Raw genomic sequence first — 23,013 nt, forward strand, 5'->3', positions numbered from 1 at the left:
AACTGTTAAACTAAAATCTAATTGAGAATGAGTTTAAAGACAGAGTTGTATTACACATAAGAAACAATGGAGAGTTCTTGAAGAAAACCATTCTAGGAATGGAAATAACAAAAGGTTTCCTATGACGGAATTGTTTTTTTTTTACATTGAACTGAAGGAATTTAAGAAAATCGCAGTTATTAAGTATACCGTTAAGTCTTGGAGTAAGATTGGACTATTTATTAATCGTCGAGATTTTAAAGTATTATAATTAAAATCAAAAAGTAACTGATCATGAAATTTGCTTGTCATACGACGACACACGTTTTTTTTAATATAAATAACTTAAAAATCTTTTCTGTATCCTTTCTATTTGCATCTGATGGGACTGGAAATGAGGTGACCATATTACAGACGCATACTCTAGCTTACTCCTAACTAGTTTTATATAGAGTATCAATAGTATTTATATTTTTTAATTCTTTTGTATTTCTTATCCTTGAAACACTGTAAATTTCTCTGGTTACGACTAAAACATCTCTGGAATTGACATACAACCGTCATATCCATTATCTGAAAAAGACTCTAATGTTTAGAGAATTTCCAAGCTGTCTAATTTTACTAGTTGAGTTTGGAAAGTCTTTTGCATTTATCTTCAAAGTTCGTTAGCAAAATTTATTCCGTGCCATGGAACGTAATACTTCTAACATGACAATTTGAAGTCTTGCGAAGTCTAGCTGCGGGAATCGCATCTCACACAAACGGCGTATCAGTTCATTGCTCTATCTGGGGTTTTAAGCTAAATTGTAAGATTAGACAGATTGCAAACGTGAAGCTTCTTAGGTCCACAAAACAACAAAGCAGACGCGTGTGATCGTCACTTCGTACCCAGCAGGCTGCTTGGCTAGCGGTGGTAAGCAGTGCCTGACTGTAGTCTACGACGAGCACTGCCGAGAGGCGAGGTTGCCGTGTTAATTTCTCTGCAGTTGTTCGCTCTACATGCAGTATATGATTACCATTTATCCTAAAACTTAACTCGTGTAAGGCTACTTACCTGTAAACTGCATCAATGAATGAGAAATTCCATTAAGCGTGTTTAAATTGAGTACTTCTAATTTAGGTAGTGTAAATAAGGATTTCTTTATAAAGTATATCACTAATATGACGAAACTACCGGTAAAATATTGCAGTGGTGCAATGCTAATACATTGGGAGTAAATGAGAAAACCTTTATTAAACTTAAGGGGAGAGGATGGTATTTTTTTATTTTTTCTTATTTGGTGTAACGTATTAATTTTTTGTATGTAGAGAGCTCATAGCTGTGGCAACTCAACCCAATAAAAATATTTTGGAAAAAAAAATTATTTGGGGGCCCAAATTTGAAAAAAAAAAAACGTAATGCAGGATTGTACTAAAACCGATATATCTAAACCGTTTTTAAAGATGGATTCGAACAGTTTTTTGCAATGTATTTGCAAAAGCATGTTCTACAAACTGTCTGTAACAGAATTTTGATATTGGTCCCTACGTTTGTAAAATAAACAATTAAAATTTAATAACAATTTTCCGATTTCCTTTCTTGCAAGCGGACTTATTTTTAAAATGAAATCAATTAAAAAAAAAATTCTGTTACAGAGAAAAGTTTGCTAGTAGTCTAAAGAATGTGTGTTCTAAATTTCATGCATGTATCTTAAACAGTTCAGAAATTACATCCATTTTTGTCTGGCAATGTAGCAAAAAAATGAAGTTACTGGAAACCTATAAAAGCGGGCGAGTGACTTAAAAATCCATAGCGCAGGAAGTTTAAAAATGACGTCTCAACACCCGATAAGGGCACAAATACCCACAAAATGTTATGCAATGCATTCCACACATATCAAAGGGTATTTTAAGGAGAAAAAAATTGAAAATTTAATTTACCGGAAACGACAATAAAAGTGGGAGAGTGATTTAAAAATCCATAGCGCAGGAAGTTTAAAAATGACGTCTCAACACCCGATAAGGGCACAAATACCCACAAAATGTTATGATATACATTCCACACATCACAGGGTATTTTAAAGATTTTTTTTTAATTTACCCATTTTTCACCAAAAAATATCATCCTCTCTCCTTAACATTAATCGCCCAGGGTATGAGTTTCTCGGCATTCATATTGATCCTGATTTAGGATGGCGTACGCACATAAATTCTATTGCTAATATTTTCATTTTAAGATTGTCAGTCTTGGTTCAGTTTCTTTATTGACGATTCACTATGCTTTTATTCAGTCACCTTAGTTATGGGACCCTGTTATGTGGAACTTATTGTGCAGAAGAGCTGTAAGGATCATTTGTGGATCTCATTTTAGATCGCATTGTAAACCACTTTTTATCAAGTTGGATATACTTACTTTACCAATAAGTTTTGAGTTTTCTCCTTTACACGAAAAAAAAGTTTCAAATTTAACCGCTAATTATTGCCTTCATGATTTTTCCACCCGTAATAAAACTATTTATCCTAATAAGATTGAATTTAGTATGACTCAAAACCGTTTTGATACGGTTGCAATAAGACTTTATAACAGATTACCTTCTTATATAAAGGAATCTTCTTTTCAAAATATATTTAAAAGGTCTCTCAAGACTAAATCGAAGGTAAATTCTCTATATGGCCTTGAATATTTTAATATTAATTGGTACTGTACTTTGTTTCGACGTTGCTATACATTTGTCTCCAACATGAAATGCATATCTATGTAACGCTGATTCACAGGGCTAGCCAATATCATAATTGTACATGGAAAGCACTTCATATTCATGTCCTTTCTAAAATTACTGCCTTATCGTGTATATTTTTCTGCGTCTTCGAATGCGTTTCCATATTTTAAAACTCTGAATTTAAATTAAATACCGCAACCAACATTCAAATTGCGTCAATTTCTCTAAATTTGAAGACTGAAGTTCAATGGAAGGAGACTTGCCAGGGCTATAGGGAATTTCTTAATGTAAGAACGAACTTGTTTTCCTATAAGCTATGTTAGTATGGAATGTTTTCTTGATCTGAAAATGACTGCTGAAATGTATCGAATTAGTAATATGATATTACTCCATTTCAGGTAACTTTCGATGCTGCTAGTTCTAAACGACCAGGAGTTAAGGCTAAACTTCAGGAGGTTGACAGATCTATCAGAATGTACGTTGTTCACGTGATGTGGAAAGACTGAACATGACACCACAGGATATTTCTTTGTTGTGGCGATGAAAACTTTCAACTCCGTGGAATTAAACCATGTTACATAAGATCGCAGTCCGCAAGCAACTGTAATGTAACAACTTTAAATACTGTAATATTTACATGTACAATGTAAACACTATAATTTCAAGAAAATAAAGGAGTTCATGTTTAAATTATTTCACTTGTACATGAATTTATGTATCTAGTAGAAATCAAACCTGTCAAGTTTTCCAGAATCTGGATTTAGCTTCCACTGAAGCGAGAAAATGCCTGTTCATATTATGAAATGCGGGATTATCTTGGTTTATGTGCAAAATCAATAATTCCACTTTAGTAAGGGTATCCACGTCCTGTTCGGGGAAGTTCATCTTTGATATATAAACTTAAACAGTTCCATGTTATTGTTGAAAATTATAACTGCTACAGATAAAACTAATCTCTACTGAAATCGGTGACAATGTTGTGTAGCGCGGAAAATAAAAACAGGTTTTGTGCGAGATGGTGCGCATTTGCTTGTTTTCCGCACAAAACCAATACGCGGTAAGTGTGAAATACCACATTCAGTATTCCCAACATAACACACATAACAATTTCCCTCTTCTTACCGCTTAAGTGCGACATTCATTTTACTGCTTTAGGCTTTTAACGTATTATTTTTAGAGACGTTTAACATAGTAATAATTATAAATTGGAAACTTACCACTGCAGTTTCACCTAAATTGCAATGTTAATTATTTTCAAATATTTGCAAAAATTAAAGTCTACTACTCCACGAAACTTATTGCATTCCTGATACAAGTAACATTAAGGAAGCCGTGAAAAAATCAACAAGACTCCAGATGCCGATGTTATTACTGCAATATGTTGTATAAATAATATTGTTAAAATATTAAAATGAAAAAATAAATCATTACATAACCTTACCGTTTGTTTTAAGTTCGCATTTATAGACGGGGGGGGGGGGGAAGACAGACTTATATCACGGCCTGCTGGAGTATAGATATTTTTGTTTTCTAAAGTTGCCGTCATTGAACAGAAACCAAGATGGAGATTTCATTGCAACTAATTATAAATTAGTCTTTCAGGTATGTAATAAACGATCTTCGCACAAAATAATGTACGATACACGAGCGGTATGTTTGTTTTCATGTTCTCGGAAATTAAAAAAGCTCAACTACGTTTCGCTTTTTCAATCTTTTCCTCGAACATGAAAACGTCAACATACCGCTCTTGTAACGTATATTACTATTAACACTAATTTAGTAAATAATTCATTTGACAATGGAAAGTGTCTTATTAGCATTTCGCACAACTTAACAAAAGTAAATTAACGGAGTGCTTTAAGTTGGCCGTGGTCATGAAAGTTGGGAAATTGAGATTACACAAAAGGTAGGGTTTTTTGAGGAACTTGCTCAAGTTTTATTTTACATTGGGAACTTATCGTGTGAACAATAGACATAAATGTGAACGGACTGAAATAATTTCAGCATTCGTAGTAAATTTTGTCTAGGATTATAAAATCAGCTTAACAATAGATTTTCAAAATATTTACAGCAAACTTGTGGTCTTTGAAACGATCCTTTGAAATGATAGTCGATTTAATTATAAGAAACAGGACATGCAGCGAATACAGTCCAACAAATTTACTGTTATTAAACCCTCCAGCATTTTAATGTGCAAGTTCATTATTGGAGTGTCTTAACATGAAATGTTTTCCTTCCTATTAACCATTATAAGGGCTAATGGACATAGTATTTCAAATTTAATGTCTTTATATTGGGTTTTTATACCATTTTTAATCGGAATATAGACTATCATAACTATAAAAATAGGAGATTTATTCTTCGAACAGGTGGAAAAATTCAAATATCTTGGAGCAACGGTAACAAATATAAATGACACTCGGGAGGAAATTAAACGCAGAATAAATATGGGAAATGCCTGTTATTATTCGGTTGAGAAGCTTTTATCATCCAGTCTGCTGTCCAAAAATCTGAAAGTTAGAATTTATAAAACAGTTATATTACCCGTTTTTCTATATGGTTGTGAAACTTGGACTCTCACTTTGAGAGAGGAACATAGGTTAAGGGTGTTTGAGAATAAGGTTCTTAGGAGGATATTTGGGGCTAAGAGGGATGAAGTTACAGGAGAATGGAGAAAGTTGCACAACGCAGAGCTGCATGCATTGTATTTTTCACCTGACATAATTAGGAACATTAAATCCAGACGGGCAGGGCATGTAGGATGTATGGGCGAATCCAGAAATGCATATAGAGTGTTAGTTGGAAAGCCGGAGGGAAAAAGACCTTTAGGGAGGCCGAGACGTAGATGGGAAGATAATATTAAAATGGATTTGAGGGAGTTGAGATATGATGAGAGACTGGATTAATCTTGCACAGAATAGGGACCGATGGTGGGCTTATGTGAGAGCGGCAGTGAACCTCCGGGTTCCTTAAAAGCCAGTAAGTATATAGACTATCATTAATAGATCTAAATAACAAAATGGAATATGCATTAACATGAAGTCTTTTGAGAATAAAATTCCACTAAAGATTAAAAAGACGGTCTAAATTGACTTCGCGGTACTTATTGTTCCTAGTATTGACTTTTGAAATTTGTATAGCATGAAGTAACTACCACAGTGATATATTGCACGATTTGATTGAGTAAAATTAGAAGGCTTTGCTTACATTGCAAGTTGGCAGCCATTCACTTAATACAGATTTTTTGCCATCTTTCTGGTTGCCCTGTTCAGCGATGCACTTCGTTAAAGGAATCTGAAGTGGAAAAATTGAAGACTCTAAGGATGTTGAAGTAGGTAAGGCTATACACGTATAATTTTGTTAATCGCCTCTGATGAATGACACGCATACAGGAATCGTGTGAGGCTTTTAAATTTAGGTATAGTTAGAAGTAACATAATTAAGACACTCCTAATACAGATCATGTTTGCATAATTATATTTAATACTCTAAATTAAAGAATTTTCGTCCACGGAAAAGAAACGACGTCCACACCTGTGGAGTAACGGTCAGCGCGTCTGGCCGCGAAACCAGGTGGCCCGGGTTCGAATCCCGGTCGGGGCAAGTTACCTGGTTGAGGTTTTTTCCGGGGTTTTCCCTCAACCCAATACGAGCAAATGCTGGGTAACTTTCGGTGCTGGACCCCGGACTCATTTCACCGGCATTATCACCTTCATTTCATTCAGACGCTAAATAACCTAGATGTTGATACACCTTCGTAAAATAACCCAAAAAAAATAATTATTTCCACATTCCTGCGCGGATAGTTTGCCCTGCACCACTTTATTGGTATTGAAAATGATGAAAGTGCCGCAATTGTCTACTAGCAGAGGAAAAACAAACTCGATGTGTATAATGAGGCATATTCCGATTAAATTAATCTAACTTGTAAAAGCAGTTAAATTAATATCGACCATCAAAGTTGCCCAGTCTCAAAATGTTAAAATCTGGAGAATATTTCATTTCAACGATTGATTACTGAACCACAGTCTAATATATACACTCACGAAGCTCAATACGTAGCAAATATGCAAACATTAGATAGTTGCTCACCACTAGGATCGCTAATATCGCCTCATTACAGGCAATGCAAAATAATACCGGCACAGTCTATTGTTTCTAGCATCCTCAAAACTCAAGCTTCGTGACTGTATATAGTGAACTGTGACTGAACTGTCAAGCAATCGATCAACATATATCAACGTGGGCTGATGTTCTCTACGCCCTTGTGGTGTTTATTTCAATCGCAAATCATTTCAACGTTTTCCGCAAAGAAGGTTACCTAATCGGCGAACTTTTGTAGCAGTTTCCCAACGATTATTAGAAACTGGGAGTCTCTTACCCCGTTTCGAAAATCACACGAGAATTTCTTTAAAAATGATACTGCTTTAGGGAAGCGAGAGATCAAAATGTTGCATTAGAAAAAAAAGTTCGTGTGATTTTGTGCAATAAACCATTGTTATTTTTTAGGCGTACAATTAAAAAATAGAGGAATATTATTAAATAAAATATAAATTTAACATAATGTTCTATTAATGAGATTGAAAGTTTGTATTTGTTTCTCGTTTTATGTAAACAACAATTGTCCTGTTCGCCCCTGCATTAGAACAGAGTATCTGTTTTGTACCAGTTTGTCTAAACCCGCTTAAACTGTCCTGTGTACTTGTAAACCCCATCCTTCTCATCCACCAACGTTGCAAAATCTCTAATATTGTAAACTTTTATAATTAGTTAAATATTACAATTAGAAAAAAAATTGCGAGAGCCTTTTTTCTTCCTTATGATATGAATAATCATCAATTTAAATAATGGGGCTTATACCCCTTACACCCCTTATTATTATTATTATTATTATTATTATTATTATTATTATTATTATTAATTATTGTTAGTATTAATTATTGGTATTATTATTAAGTGTATTTTTAATTAACAAGTTTATTATTGTCATTATTGAGTGTAATTAGTTACCACTGCCACCGGGTATATACCCATTGCAGTGTGAATAAATACACATATACATATATACATATACACACTCTATATATATAACAGGTTAACAATGCTTAAGCATCTCCCTGTATAAACTATTTTTCTTTTCCATTCTGCTCTATTTTGCCAGTCTCCTTCTGCCAATCCTTTACGTTGCACAGTTTTATGAATATCCTCCATCCATATAATCCGTGGCTTTCTCCCCTTGCTCCTGCCTTCAGGGATCCATTCCAACATCTGTCTTGGCAGTCTATCCTTCGGGAGAATGGTCGATCAGTGACAATAAAGACTAGTTTCGAAATAAATATAATTAAAAAAAACAACAATAACAATAGTAATGAGCTTAACATGAATTGTATTGCAGATTTTCAGCAAATACACAGATGGTCTGTCTCTGATTGGTGGATCAATACCCGGGCGGTCGTCGCCACTTGGACCAACTCCAGAACGCACTTCACAGCTGACGGTAGAACTCGAAACTAGGCCAGTATTTGGCCGCTAGATGGCAGGGTCTACTTAATGTATACTAATAATATAAAAGTGTAGATATAACAATTTTATTGCGAACTATGCGTAAATATTCTGACAAGCTACATTGCGTTAACCAATAACTGCAATTTATGCAACGCTTTTATGAAGGGTTTTCGGTTACATTTATAACAGTTAATTAAATATCAATGAATTGTAAAGAGACATCCTGTAAGTAGTTGAACGTAGGGCGGACATAAGAGGGCTGAGTGAGGATACCTCGGCATACTTACCTGGCGTAGGGGTTACCGTGATCATGAAGGCGGTTCCCCCAGGGTGAGACCCTTCCATTGCACTGCGGTTGGGTTGACCCCTGCGATTGCTCCAAATGTGAGTAACTCGGGCGCGTAATTTTTGGTAGTCGGGACTGCGTTCGCGCTGTCCCGGAATAATTCTTCCAAATTGTTTTAACAATAATAGGGTGTTTGTAAATTATGCCTGAAGCTACCACTCGTTGCAAAATCGTATCAAACAGGACAGATGACGGCGTCTTGCCATCCTAACGGCAAACACCAGCCAACTCCTCGCCTCGTTTCATGATCACTTGATCACATAGTATGAAATCTATCATAGAGATATATGAATTACAGTAATTTAAATTTGATATTGCAAACCTTATTTGAACGATATATGACGGGTTCACAATAGTGATGGGCGAAGTTGTTCTTTTCCCGGAACAGTTCCGACTGTTCCGGTTCCGAAAAAATACTATGTTCCAAATAACAGTTCCGAAATAACAGTCACCAGTGGTGATGAGTCGGAGTCGTTGAGTCGTTCAAACGAACGGTACAGTACCCTCACTCTTCCAAAGACGTTATAATAGTCCCTCTTCACCATGCTGCTCACACTGGAGCACTCATAGGCATGACATAGTACACATTCTTACTGTATCTATAGATGGCACTGCAATGCACATTCGAATCGATTTTGGAAAATTGCTGTGCATGCGGACAGAACTCAAAAGCTTAATGTTAGTAATTACACAGCTGTTGACTACAAGGACAGAATACAACACTTTGTTTTCGTACATAAAGTTATAAAGACATGGTAGCCAACTAAAAAAAAATAACATAACATTTAAAACATATGGTATGTAATTTATGTTCTCTCTATTACATAATAAAAACAAATCATTAATTTTTATTTTTACTTTTCTTAATGCACTACAATTTCATAAATAAAAAATATATATATTGGCAGTACTGAAACCTGGAAACCCCGCAGTGGGTTAGTAAAATGTTGGAATCGCAATTTAAACTTCGCATTAAACCTCGCTCTCCAAATCAGTACTTATATGGGTAGTTTCCAACAAATGATGCTACAACATTTTTGTCGTTCTTTGATAACAGAGAAGATAGCACAAAAACTTGTGCTTGTCAGACTTAACCTCAACAAACGACATACAGACATTGTAACTAAACCACTCATTACCATTTACGACTTTAACCTTTGTATAGAATCAGCTGATCAATGAATTAATAATAGTATGCGTACTTTATGACTTTGTAGAATGTTTATAAAACAGAATTAGTCAACTAATGGTGAAATAAACTATAAAGCGGGAATGAATATTACAGATTATTAAATACTTACTATAACATTATGGATGATTGGCCAGTCTTACAAATGTTGATATTAAAGTTCGCGCCACCGCAAGGATTTCAATTTCCATGCGCCCCCCTCCAACCACGTGAGAGTTTCAAGTACCAACTTCATCCAACGCAGTTCCAAGTATAACATAAAGAACAACGAGAACAGTGTAACTGCAGCTGTCGTTGGTTCATCGGAACAAGCTCCGACGTTCCGACTGTTATCTCGGAGTCGGAACATACCCTGTGCAACGCGGTACTGCGAGCCCGCAACAGCTGGGCAAGTGAGCAGCTCGGAGTCGGAACACTGTTATTTCGGAACAGGAGGTTCCGACCTACTGTTCATTTTTGCAACAGTTCCGAGACCGGAACAGTTCCAAAATAACTGTTGTGTTATTTTTTACCCATCTCTAGTTCACAACCAGAGTGGACCAAGTCCATCTGGAATAGAGATGGGAAGTCCGATTGATTTTGAAGAATCGGTTCGGTAAGAATGATTCCCTAAAATTCGTTCATTTGATTCACAGATGTTCCGATACAAGTATGAACGAATTACACAAACCCACTAATTTCTTCACTAGGAAATCACAACCCTGCATTAGACAAACATAAAAGACCTAAGAGCGTACTCCACCCTCTAGCTTGGAACGACAACGTACAAGACGAATACCAACTTGAACACTAAATGACCACTTGACTCTACACATAGACAAGGCTATTAATGCACTAATAATGCTATTTCTCTGTTTCAGGGTCTTCACGTTATTGGCAGCATAGATGCATTGTTCTTATTGTAAACAATTTTTTTTATGTACCTTTAATGTATTTGTACTTTGAATAATGATTAAACCAAAACCTCCCACCTGAACATATTCCGACCCCACTATAGCCAATTGGCTTGTCGTCAGCAAGACATCTCATCCTGCTCTAGGTTTTTCCGTGGTTTCCCTTGAGTAATAAGACAAATGTCGGGATGAGCCCTAAAAGAAATGGGCCACGGACCACTTCCCTTCCCCCACTCTTTCTCTTCTACTATCACAAAGAACTTGCTAATTTCTTAGATAACAACCCTGTATTATGATAATAGGGGAAAATAAATATATTGTAAGTTCACAGGGCTAACGGCTTCGAAGCTGGGTACCTGGTTCTAATGAAGTGCACTGGTAGCAACATGGGGGCATGAGATAGTTACTCTGCCTGCCATTAAAATTCACTTCAACTAAATCCCCAAGTTAAAAAAAAATAATAATAATAAAAAAATCATCTCGCCAAATACCATCTCGCTAAATACCATCTCGCTATCGCCAATCTCATCGACGCTAAATAACCTCGTAGTTGATACAGCGTCGTTAAATAACCAACTTAAAAAAATAACTTTAAATGTCAGTAATGATGTAATATGTACGTCTAGCGAGCACTGTCCAGGTTTTCGATGAATCAGTCTTCTAAATTTTGTTTTACCCCTTGACTATGAAATAATCCCTCGTATTCGCATTGGTTTCTGAAAGGACGCCTCGTTTTATTTTTATAAACCTCGGAAAAATACTGTATTTTATGTGTCACATTACCTAAGCACTTTTGCTACGTTTCTGATTTCAGTTTTGTCTGTTTTCTATATTCAGCACCACATGGACTTAATCTTTTCCGCATCAGGAAGGGTGAAGTCTGGAAAGCGCGCAGGCCACGGGATTGGGCTTCCCTCTGCAAGTACTCTCTGGCTGAAGACGTCGGTGAGATATGCGATCGAAACCGTCGTGCTGCTACCGCGTACTAGGGCGCAATTTATTGTAAATGTGAAAGACAATAAAGTTATTGAAACTACTCCGTTGTTTTATTTAGCCGCTGAAGTTCGCCATACAACAACAGGAAAAGCAACATCTCGCAGTGCTGCAGACAGTACAGTTCTCACTTCCGGTTATGCGTTGCTGGGTGAGAAATCTCCTCGACACTAGAAAATTAGGTCATACAAATAAAAATACAACGACTGAATTATGTCTGTGCTGTGTTTTACCTTACGTAGTATACTTACTTACTGGCTTTCAAGGAACCCGGAGGTTCATTGCCGCCCTCACATAAGCCCGCCATTGGTCCCTATCCTGAGCAAGATCAATCCAGTTTCTATCATCATATCCCACCTCCCTCAAATCCATTTTAATATTATCCTCCCATCTACGTCTCGGCCTCTCCAAAGTCTTTTTCCCTCCGGCCTTCCAACTAACACTCTATATGCATTTCTGAATTCGCTCTTACGTGCTACATGCCCTGCCCATTTCAAACGTCGGGATTTAATGTTCCTAATTATGTCAGGTGAAGAATACAATGCGTGCAGTTCTGCGTTGTGTAACTTTCTCCATTCTCCTGTAACTTCATCCCTCTTAGCCCCAAATTTTTTTCTAAGCTCCTTATTCTCAAACACCCTTAACCTATGTTCCTCTGTCAAAGTGAGAGTCCAAGTTTCACAACCATATAGAACAAATGGTAATATAAGTGTTTTATAAATTCTAACTTTCAGATTTGTTGACAACAGACTGGATGATAAAAGCATCTCAACCGAATAATAACAGGCATTTCCCATATTTATTCTGTGTTTAATTTCCTCCCGAGTATCATTTATATTTGTTACTGTTGCTCCCAAGTATTTGAATTTTTCCTCCTCTTCAAAGGATAAATTTCCAATTTTTATATTTCCATTTCGTACAATATTCTCGTCACGAGACATAATCATATACTTTGTCTTTTCGGGATTTACTTCCAACCCTATCGCTTTACTTGCTTCAACTAGAATTTCCGTGTTTTCCCTAATCGTTTGTGGATTTTCTACTAACATATTCACGCCATCCGCATAGACAAGAAGCTGATGTAACCCGTTCAATTCCAAACCCTCTCTGTTATCCTGGACTTTCCTGATGGCATACTCTAGAGCAAAGTTAAAAAGTAAAGGTGATAATGCATCTCCCTGCTTTAGCCCACAGTGAATTGGAAACGCATCTGACAGAAACTGACCTATACAGACTCTGCTGTACGTTTCACTGAGACACATTTTAATTAATCGAACTAGTTTCTTGGGAATACCAAATTCAATAAGAATATCATATAAAACTTCTCTCTTAACCGAGTCATATGCCTTTTTGAAATCTATGAATAACTGATGCACTGTACCCTCATACACTCCCTTTTTTTCTCCATTATCTGTCGAATACCCTTACATTGTATGTCTAAATAAATTTTATACTGACATCGTTAATATTCATTTATTAAATTTAAGCTTTAATTATAGTCACATTGAGAGATTTGTTGTGAATTTATTGTTATTGTCATTATTATTGTTATTATTATTATTATTATTATTATCTTAATATATATAAGTGAATGTGAGTATGTACAGTATGTATGTATGTATGTATGTATGTATGTATGTATGTATGTATGTGAGTCCTGCATAACCGGTTACGAAAGATAGAAAATACAGATTGCTACTGAACGCCTGGCGCTATAGGCAGTATGCTAAGCTCTTCCGTCTCGCGGATTACTCCAATGTTCAGTTTAACGAATGTCCGAGTCTCACTCTGTTGGACGGCTCTGGATCATGAAAGACGATAATATTGAGCCATCCAGGAGTTCCAAGAATCGTTGCAAGGACGGGGTTATCATCGTGTACCTTTCAGATGATATTTCCTCCTCTCTCTTCATTGATTGAAGCACGCATCATGAAATTACAATAATTAGACTTGAGAGTGCTTTTATTTTTGTTAATAACTTGTTATCTCCCTAAAAACGATTTATTAGAGAAATAATAATACATCCACTTAGAATAATTAAAAGACATAGGCTATATTAACAACTACTCTTTCAGAGGTAGCCTACGTACTTTGAGTTGAAGTATGAACGTTACAATAGTAAGTGTGTACTTACAGCATTTGCTCTTCTATTGTGTAAGTAATTGTAATTTATTTTATTCTTGTATTTGTTTACACGTTAGATTTCATCTATCCATTACGCTTATTTCCTTTGTTGTTACCGGTGTCCATTAGTTGATTTGTATATTAGTTATGAAGATAAATGTGCCAAAGTGTCCAATCAATTATAATCCTATTTCAAGCTAACTTGCTTACTTACTTATGGCTTTTAAGGAACCCGGAGGTTCATTGCCGCCCTCACATAAGCCCGCCATTGGTCACTATCCCGAGCAAGATTAATCTAGTCTCTACCATCATCTCTCACTTCCCTCAAATCCATTTTACTACTATCCTCCCATCTACACCTCGGGTCCCCAAAAGTCTTTTGCCCTCCGGTGTGCCAGCTAATGCATTTGTGGATTCGCCCATATGTGCTACATGCCCTGCCCATCTCAAACGTCTGGATTTAATGTTTCTAATTATGTCAGATGAAGAATACAATGCGTGCAGTTCTGCGTTGTGTAACTTTATCCATTCTCCTGTAACTTTATCCCTCTTGGCTCCAAATATTTTCCTAAGCACCTTATTCTCAAACACACTTAACGTCTGTTCCTTTCTCAAAGTGAAAGTCCAAGTTTCTCAACCATACAGAACAACCGGTAATATAACTGTTTTATAAATTCTAACTTTCAGATTTTTTGACAGCAGACTAGATGATAAAAGCTTCTCAATCTAATAACAACAGACATTTCCCATATTTATTCTGTGTTTAATTTCCTCCCGAGTGTCATTTATATTTGTTACTGTTGCTCCAAGATATTTGAATTTTTGCACCTCTTCAAAGGATAATTTTCCAATTTTTATACTTTCATTTCGTACAATATTTTGGTCACGAGACATAATCATATACCTTGTTTTTTCGGGATTTACTTCCAAACCTATCGCTTTACTTGCTTAAAGTAAAATTCCCATGTTTTCCCTAATCGTTTGTGGATTTTCTCCTAAGGCCCGTTATACACTCGAAGAGATCTCGCTAGCGAGAAATGTTTACCGAGAAAAGTCAAAGTTTGATAACATGGATACAAACGGAAGAGATTCTCGTTCGAGGCAAAAACCTCGAGCGTGTTTCTCGCTGGAATCGGTAGCTCAACGAATTTTCTTGACACATTCATCAAATATGTTGATAATTATACTCTCTATGACGAGTGAATGTAGAAAAAGTAATATCACAGGTGGCGGTGAATTGTATTGCTTTTATTGACAATGAGGAAAGATGGCTGATAAATAATTTATTAGTCAGAAACTTACCGAACTTGTACGATGTCACCCATAGGCCTATTTATATAATACACAGGATTAAAACTATAAAAACACGAAACTTAAAGGAGAAATCGAGACAAATATCAAATGATCTGAAAATAAGTAGGACTGTATTTTATTCTGATGAGATTTAATAATATTAATTATAACATTTGATATTGGATCTATATGTCTTAACAGTTTGCATAATTTTAATCAGAACATAGCAAAGAATCCTCTGTCATATCATGAATTGCAAAAAAAAAAAAAAAAAAAAAAAAAAAAAACACTGAGGTCTGAAGTACAGCTTAAATGCATCATCATCTAAATCCGAAAGACCAAAATCAGTGACCGAAACTCGCCTTTATCTTCGTGAGATACAATGTGATTTCTTATCCAGATTTTTCTGGCTTTAATTTTAGGCCTACATTTTATTTTACTTGAGAAAATATGTTAATAAATAACTTCATTTCTTCATCATCTGAAGATTCAGATTCAACATAGTGGCGTTTGTACATCATTTGTAAAGTACAACAATGTATAGGACATCATTTTATTTTTATTTCAATTTTTATTGTACCTGAGTTTTTGAATGTACTTCACTCCCACCCCTTCCACTAATGAAGTTCAACCCTCCTCTATACAGATCCAAGACCGCATATACAGTCATAGTAGCCTTACGGTCATAGTAAACAGTATGTTCCAAAAATATGTTCGCGTTTTCCAGTGACGAAAGAGCTTTCAATATTGAATCATTTTCGCACAAGTATTGTCGTGCATTTGCCTACGTCGTATCCCGGTTTCCCCCACCAGCTTTTATTCGCCAGCTAGTGGCTGGACTGTCTTTTCTGAGAACACAATTTCACACACGTCCGTCTCCAAACTTCAAGTGCTACTGTTTCAACTTTCAATACGCACCAATGCAGCTTGTATTTTCCTTACTTTGCTGAACAAAAGACAACAGAATCAGTACCCGCGCGTAACGGTATTTTGAAAAGAAAAAGTAAAGAGAGAACGCGAGGAAAGAGGGAGAAAGGAACAGAATTCCAGACCCAAGGGAGATGGAGTATCTGTCATTAGCACGTTAAGACCTGTGCGAGCCAGAGCTATTGTAACCATTGTAACAAACCAGAAAATATTCTCGCCTCAGGCTATTCCACTCTGCTAGAGAAAAATTGTGCGAGCTGCTGTCAAGCTGTCCAATGGAGATTTAAAGACACACGACACACTAACGAGACATTCTCTCGAGACGAAAAATGTAGGAACTTCATTGCACATTAGAAAGTAATAGATGAACCGGTAACAATATTAATACAGTAATAGGTTGTTGGTTTATTGTTGGTTTTTAAGGTGTTCACGTGCTCCTGGGCTCTGGGCTCATATAGAGGAACCGCCGCTGCTGAAAAGCCTTGTATCCCAATCAACGAGTTAGGGTACGTACACGTTGGAGCGACGATAAACGATAAAAGAAGCAGCGATGCTATATCAGAGAGAATTGAAGCATGCATTGTCATTGAGGTGTGCATATTGGAGTAACGATAAAAGGGAAGATGCACGATAAAAGAAGCAGTGATGCTATATCAGAGAGAATTGAAGCATGCATTGTCATTGAGGTGTGCATATTGGAGTAACGATAAAAGGGAAGATGCACGATAAAAGAAGCAGCGATGCTATATCAGAGAGAATTGAAGCATGCATTGTCATTGAGGTGTGCATATTGGAGTAACGATAAAAGCGAAGATGCACGATAAAAGAAGCAGCGATGCTATATCAGAGAGAATTGAAGCATGCATTGTCATTGAGGTGTGCATATTGGAGTAACGATAAAAGCGAAGATGCACGATAAAAGAAGCAGCGATGCTATATCACAGAGAATTGAAGCATGCATTGTCATTGAGGTGTGCATATTGGAGTAACGATAAAAGCGAAGATGCACGATAAAAGAAGCAGCGATGCTATATCAGAGAGAATTGAAGCATGCATTGTCATTGAGGTGTGCATACTGGAATAACGATAAAAGGGAAGATGCACGATAAAAGCGACGAAAAATAATAATTCCATTGTCTTCGCTCTTGCCGTTCATATGATCTCTGATTAAGATAATATTAATCTGTACAATGACCGGTGGTTATCAATATATCAGAGTATTACTCTATTTATAATTATTTCGGCATATTAAATTAATTATCGTGTTTATTGACAAATAGATCAGTTGTGTATTTATTCGTAATACGTTATGTGATCACAAGAACCAATCACAACACAATGAATTTATACTAACTTTGGGATGAGAAACGGATTCAATTTTGTACGTATTTAAGTTATATTAACCTTGATAGCAGCTGATATTTCCTATATATCTTCTCTCATTAAGTGGATGCATAGAATATCTTCTACTGATAAATCAAAATGTTCGCTTCCCGCGTCCTCGTTGCTCCGATATGAACACTTGATTCTTTGATAATACCAAAGCGTCGCTATACTTGTTTTTTTAAAGATGGGACATGACAGTTAAGCGGCGGAGCTTGGAACTACAGTGCCATGTTGCCAATATGGACTACCACGCTGCCAGCTGATGGAAGCTAGCAATAGGGATATCTTACGCGAAGTTTTACCGCTAGATGGCAGGAGCGTTCCATGCGGCGCAACATGTTTTAGGGCTATGTTATGTTATATGCTACAGTTGATTACGTTTTCCCGCATATTGGTTTTCTGTGCGTGTCAGAATTATATTTACAATTATTTTGTATAACCTAGTATAATTTAATATAATTCAGTATTTTCTTACCTCATAATTTAATTTACAATATATAATAACGTAAACCTGTATAATATTGAGCGATTCCCCGAGATGGGTGGGGAAATCTGCAGTATGCAGAATGTAGATACGAGTAAATTGAATGTTCATGAATTTAAAAGAGAACTTTGAGAACGAGGTGCACGAATAAAAAAATATGTACTATGTCGAAGGTGAATATTGCCCTCTTTAATCATTAGTATTTAAGAACCGTACGATAAAATCAGGATATGCAGCCACCAATGTGTTTTTTTATAGGGAAGGGACTATCGAGATTGAATTCCTTGCATTTTTTCTGTAGTTGCAGAAAGATCAAATGCAATTTTTAATAAGATATAATATGATCGCAATAGTATCACGATTAGTCGTGCGTTTTGTAGGTTGAGAACATGCAGTTTTGAATACTGTGTGGGATGATTTTGAAATTTTGAATTTAAAACACGGCTTTAATAATTAGGGTACAGTACATTAAAAACATTATTCACGAAATGGATTTCACTACGGATCGTCCTGGATAATAAACATTCCAGTTTATCGAGAGTTTACTGCAGGCGTAAACTTCGGAGACTCCTACAACTACTGCATGTAATCTAAGCTGACATAGCTCGCTGTCGAGGTTGCATATGTTCTTATTAAATTTTCTTTTTCCTCTTCGAAAATGAAACTGTAGTCAACAATTCCTCACTTGAAGTACCGGTAGTTACTTTTATTTAATAGCTATCACTTTCGAGGCGCAATTTAATTACTTATATTTTTTAAAGTTTAAAGCATATATTCAGAATATTTCGGGACTTGATTGAAGACAAAAAGCTTTCCCCGGTTTTAGTTATAACAACATAACAAAAATTTGCTATTTTTAGTTGTTTTTAAGAGTATTTAATATACTAATACACAACGTATATCCTCAATGTTTATATACCGAAAACAAATGCACACGCAAAGCGCATCCCTCAAAGTACACGCGCGCTATCTGTTGGTGCTAGTTCAGGATATCGTTAAGATGACTGACGTTAAAACATTCATTGACAATTGACCCGAAGGTAAGAAAACAATACAAAAATCGACAGAGAATCAAAGACGAAACGTACCAATGCTAACATTGTGTGCGCAATAAATGTTGCCTAGAAAGCTATTAACATAGGCTATTAAGGTATGTATTAACGTTTGAAATGGCTTTTTTTTTACTAAAATTTTCTTTGTAATAATGTTAGCTGCAAAATCCTAGTACAGAGCATTGTACGCGTAAACAGCAATAACTCAGTGAAAGAAATTTCATAATTGAGTAATTTTTAGAAAATATATGGCATTTTGAAGAAATAGAATAATTTTTAATTAATTATTTTTTTTTTAAGGAATCAAAAAGTGAAATTGAAGTTTCTGATATATGGTTATTTTAGTCTACTTTCATATATAGTCTGATAAATATATTAAGAAGGTTGGTTAAAAAATGTAGATTTTCCTCCAAAACGTTAATAGGCTACATACCTTAAGCACTCGCCACGTGCGAACTGTAAGTTTGGCAACTCAACCGCTGTTACCATAGCAACAGGCCTACCACGCTATGTGACATTCAGTTTTTTTCCGATTGCAACGCTCCTGTCATGTCCCATCTTTAAAAAAAAAAACAAGTTTTATAGGTCGTTTCTTTCATAGTTTATCGTTGCTCCAACGCAATGACGTTATAGTTACTTACCAACGTGTACGTACCCTAACTCGTTGATCCCAATATATATATGGTTCCAGTAGCAACAGATGGCGCGCACTGCAAAAATCGATTGTAGGAGATGCAGTTGAATTATTCGACAAGAGATGGCGCAGACAGTTTATTAATGTCACTGCTCTGATTAATGTATTCCATTGGATATTGGAGACATTCTAAAGTAAAAATATGAGAAAAGTATGTATACAATTTTAAAGTACTCAGAAGAAAATCGTGTCATTAATACATTATTTTATGTAATTCAAAAACAGTCTACGTATTAATTATCAGATACACTCTTTGTTACGTTATATCTCAAAGACGAAATCTTTTACTTCATGGATAAATATCATCAAGGAATGTACAACGTTTACTCTGGTTTTCCTTCAAATCGCATAAATCTTTCGCCTTTTACTAAAGATTTCCGTGGAGGGGAACAACTGATGAGTATTTAACCAATTTTTTGTGTCCGGCGAAAGCTGGGCCGCTTAAGCTTTGTGTTTCGATTCGTTTAATTTAATTTAAATGAAATGGGGGGAAAATAATATAAATGTCGATATATTGACATTGCAAACCTAATTTCGATACTCCATATATATTGCAAAAATTATATCTAGTGATGGGGTAAAACGTGATTTTTCACTCACCGGTGAAGCAGTGATAGTTCTTTTTCAATCACGGTGATTTAAAGTAGTGATCCAGTGATTTGAAGCGATTTTCAACTGCCTGTGATTACGACGAGCTGTCTTGCAACAGCTGATCACTGGTGCAGTGATCTAGTGAGTGGTGGCGATTCGGCGATTGGAAATTTGAGTGATTTCTCACTACGAAATGCCAGTACTCCAACTGTTTTTAATGAAATTGTTGGTGAATGTGATTATGATCGTGAAATGCGTTGGTGTCAAATTCAAAATAATGAAGGGATAATAAATGGATACATTCAGTGGAGAGAAAAGACTTTTCGCGCTGGGTTGGCCCTGAATGTATAAATTAAGTTGTGTTAGCTGAGGTGATTTTGGAAGCGAAAATCATTGAATTTATGAGTATGTTTGTGGAGATACAGTTAATCGTATATGCAAGGAATAATAAAAGCTTCAACTAAACTAACCCATCATAGATTAGTATAGGGCTATGCAAGGTGTACAAGCGGAGTACAAAGGGGAACTACCTCAGCACTAGTTTAGCGAAAGTGGTCTAGAAAAAAATGTTACAGTGAAATCAGACATATTAGTTGAAAATATTTGCGGAATTTAAAAAATATTTAACTAAAATTAAATATGTAATTTTAATTTGGTAGGATTAAAATAAACTGGTAAGAGTGATTGAACAAAGTAGGTTTACTTTCTTATATTAACCTTAACGAACTTCGCCTCAGTCCTTTTTATTTTTTCCACAGTATCGTTAAACTACTACAGTAAACTGCAAATAATATTAGTAATTCTCCAGAAAAGCTACACTCAATAAGGCTCAATTTTCTTTGACTTCACTGGCTTCTGTGAGATGTATATTGTGATGTACACGTGGTTTAGTTAGCTGCCATAAATACAACAGCTATCGTGTAGACTTATGTAGCAATACATTCAACATAAAAATCGTTTCATACTTACCTGTATATTCTAATGCACTGTTGTAGCCCTCCCTCCCACTGCTTACCAATATAACACTCGACAGGTCCAAGACGCAATACTAGGAAACTATTTCTCTAGTAATTATCCTGGACCGCTCGCAGGTTATGTTGCAAATAGTAAAGAGAGTGTAGTTCTTCTGGAGAACATACCATAAATTAACATGAAATCAATAATAATTACTACGGTTAAATCACTGTAACAACATTTATTTAAAAAATTTACTTACATAAATAATTACCAGAGATAGAAATTCATGCAATTACATATCTGTATGTAAATGTCGTAAGTAAAATTTATTGAGTAGACATTTCAAGAATTTTTGTTTTGGATGAGTGAATTTTATTTCATTATATTGACATATTCGAGCAATGTTTTGCATACTATAATATCATAATATAAGCATATTTTAATTTGTTTTCCATACTATTTGTATATAAACGTTAAAAAATCTATCTATCTGTGGTACAGTTAATCTGGAGAATTATGGAGAAATTACTACAGTAACATTTCTTTACAAAATGAACTTGGTGAAATCTCTACAATAACATATATTTACAAAATTAACTAAGTGAAATTACTACAATAATATTTCTTTTCACAAAATTAACTTTGTAAGTCAACAATTACCAAAGATTGGAAGTTAATGCAATTGCATAGGCTATATTTGTCATAAATATATGAGTGAAATTTGAGTGGACATTTCAGAAATTTGTTTTGGATGAGGGAGTTTTATTTCAGAATATTGGCATATTTTAACATTAGTTTGCTTATATTAACGTAATGACAGCATACAATTAGCATATTTTAATATGTTTTGCATAGTATTAATACATATTAACTAATGAAAATCCAATAGAATTACGATCATGTGATATACAAATTAGCGTCCTTTATTTCATCAAATCAAAACTGTCGCCAGTGGCTAAATATTGGTTCTTTTGAATTCGCGGGTATTGAAATTTCCCGCTAATGACGTCATTCAAGGTGAAGGGAAGTCTATTTTCTTGGCCACTAGGTGCCAGCCTAGATCAATGAACTTGGGTGCCAGTAAAGGATTTTGCCAAGCAGTTCAAAACTTGTGCAACAGATGGAAGAAGACTGCAATGGAAGAGATTCAGCTATATCACAGTCTAATATATATATATATATATATATATATATATATATATATATATATTAGACTGTGGCTATATCACAGTCTGTTGCTATCAACGAGTTGTCTTCTCTTTCTAACTCGTTGGTTGCTATATTTTGAGAACAAGGAGAGAGTTTAATCACTGTATGTACAGTATACGTGACAGTAGTTTCATGTTGCAGTGAAATCACAGTTCGATCACTGTTTCACTGGTTAATGAACAGCTCACTCACTGGAGTGAAAGTGATTTATTAATCGCCGGTGAGAAATCGCTGCTAGTGATTTTTTTTTCCATCTCTAATTATATCGTAGCGATTAACGATATATTGTTAGTTTGCAATATGCAAATTAATAGCCTGCTCACTAGAGTTGGGTCGATTCGTGAACGAATCGTTCATTCGAACGACTAATAATAAAGAATCGTAAGAATCGATTCGTGGTATCAACGAATCGTCGTTCAAAAGAATCGTCATTCAAAAGAATATGAAGGAATCGGCATGGTATCGTAACCCACGATTCTATTCGTTGTTTGATGTAACCTGTCAACGGACATTTCCGAACCGTGTCGAATGCTCCCGAGCGAGAGTGAAATCAAAATATGTACTGCATTTGTTAAGTATGGAAAATAATGAACACAAACCTGAAATGTGCATAGTTAAATAGAGATGTAATGCAAAAAATGTACTTCATAATAAGGTTCAGTTGATAAATTATAATTTAGAGACATTATCTT

At 35.5% G+C, this 23,013-nt stretch overlaps 2 non-coding genes across 2 annotated transcripts; both read left to right on the top strand.

The window, feature by feature from the left end:
* Positions 1-8,462: 8,462 nt before the first annotated feature.
* On the top strand, positions 8,463-8,624 carry LOC138692298 (U1 spliceosomal RNA). The gene has a single exon (XR_011330051.1). It is a non-coding gene; the product is annotated as a U1 spliceosomal RNA (small nuclear RNA).
* Positions 8,625-19,887: 11,263 nt separating this feature from the next.
* Positions 19,888-20,002, top strand: LOC138692319 (U5 spliceosomal RNA). The gene has a single exon (XR_011330068.1). It is a non-coding gene; the product is annotated as a U5 spliceosomal RNA (small nuclear RNA).
* The last annotated feature ends 3,011 nt before the right edge of the window (positions 20,003-23,013 follow it).

This window comes from Periplaneta americana, chromosome 16 (genome assembly GCF_040183065.1).
Source record: "Periplaneta americana isolate PAMFEO1 chromosome 16, P.americana_PAMFEO1_priV1, whole genome shotgun sequence".
Lineage (NCBI taxonomy): Eukaryota > Metazoa > Arthropoda > Insecta > Blattodea > Blattidae > Periplaneta > Periplaneta americana.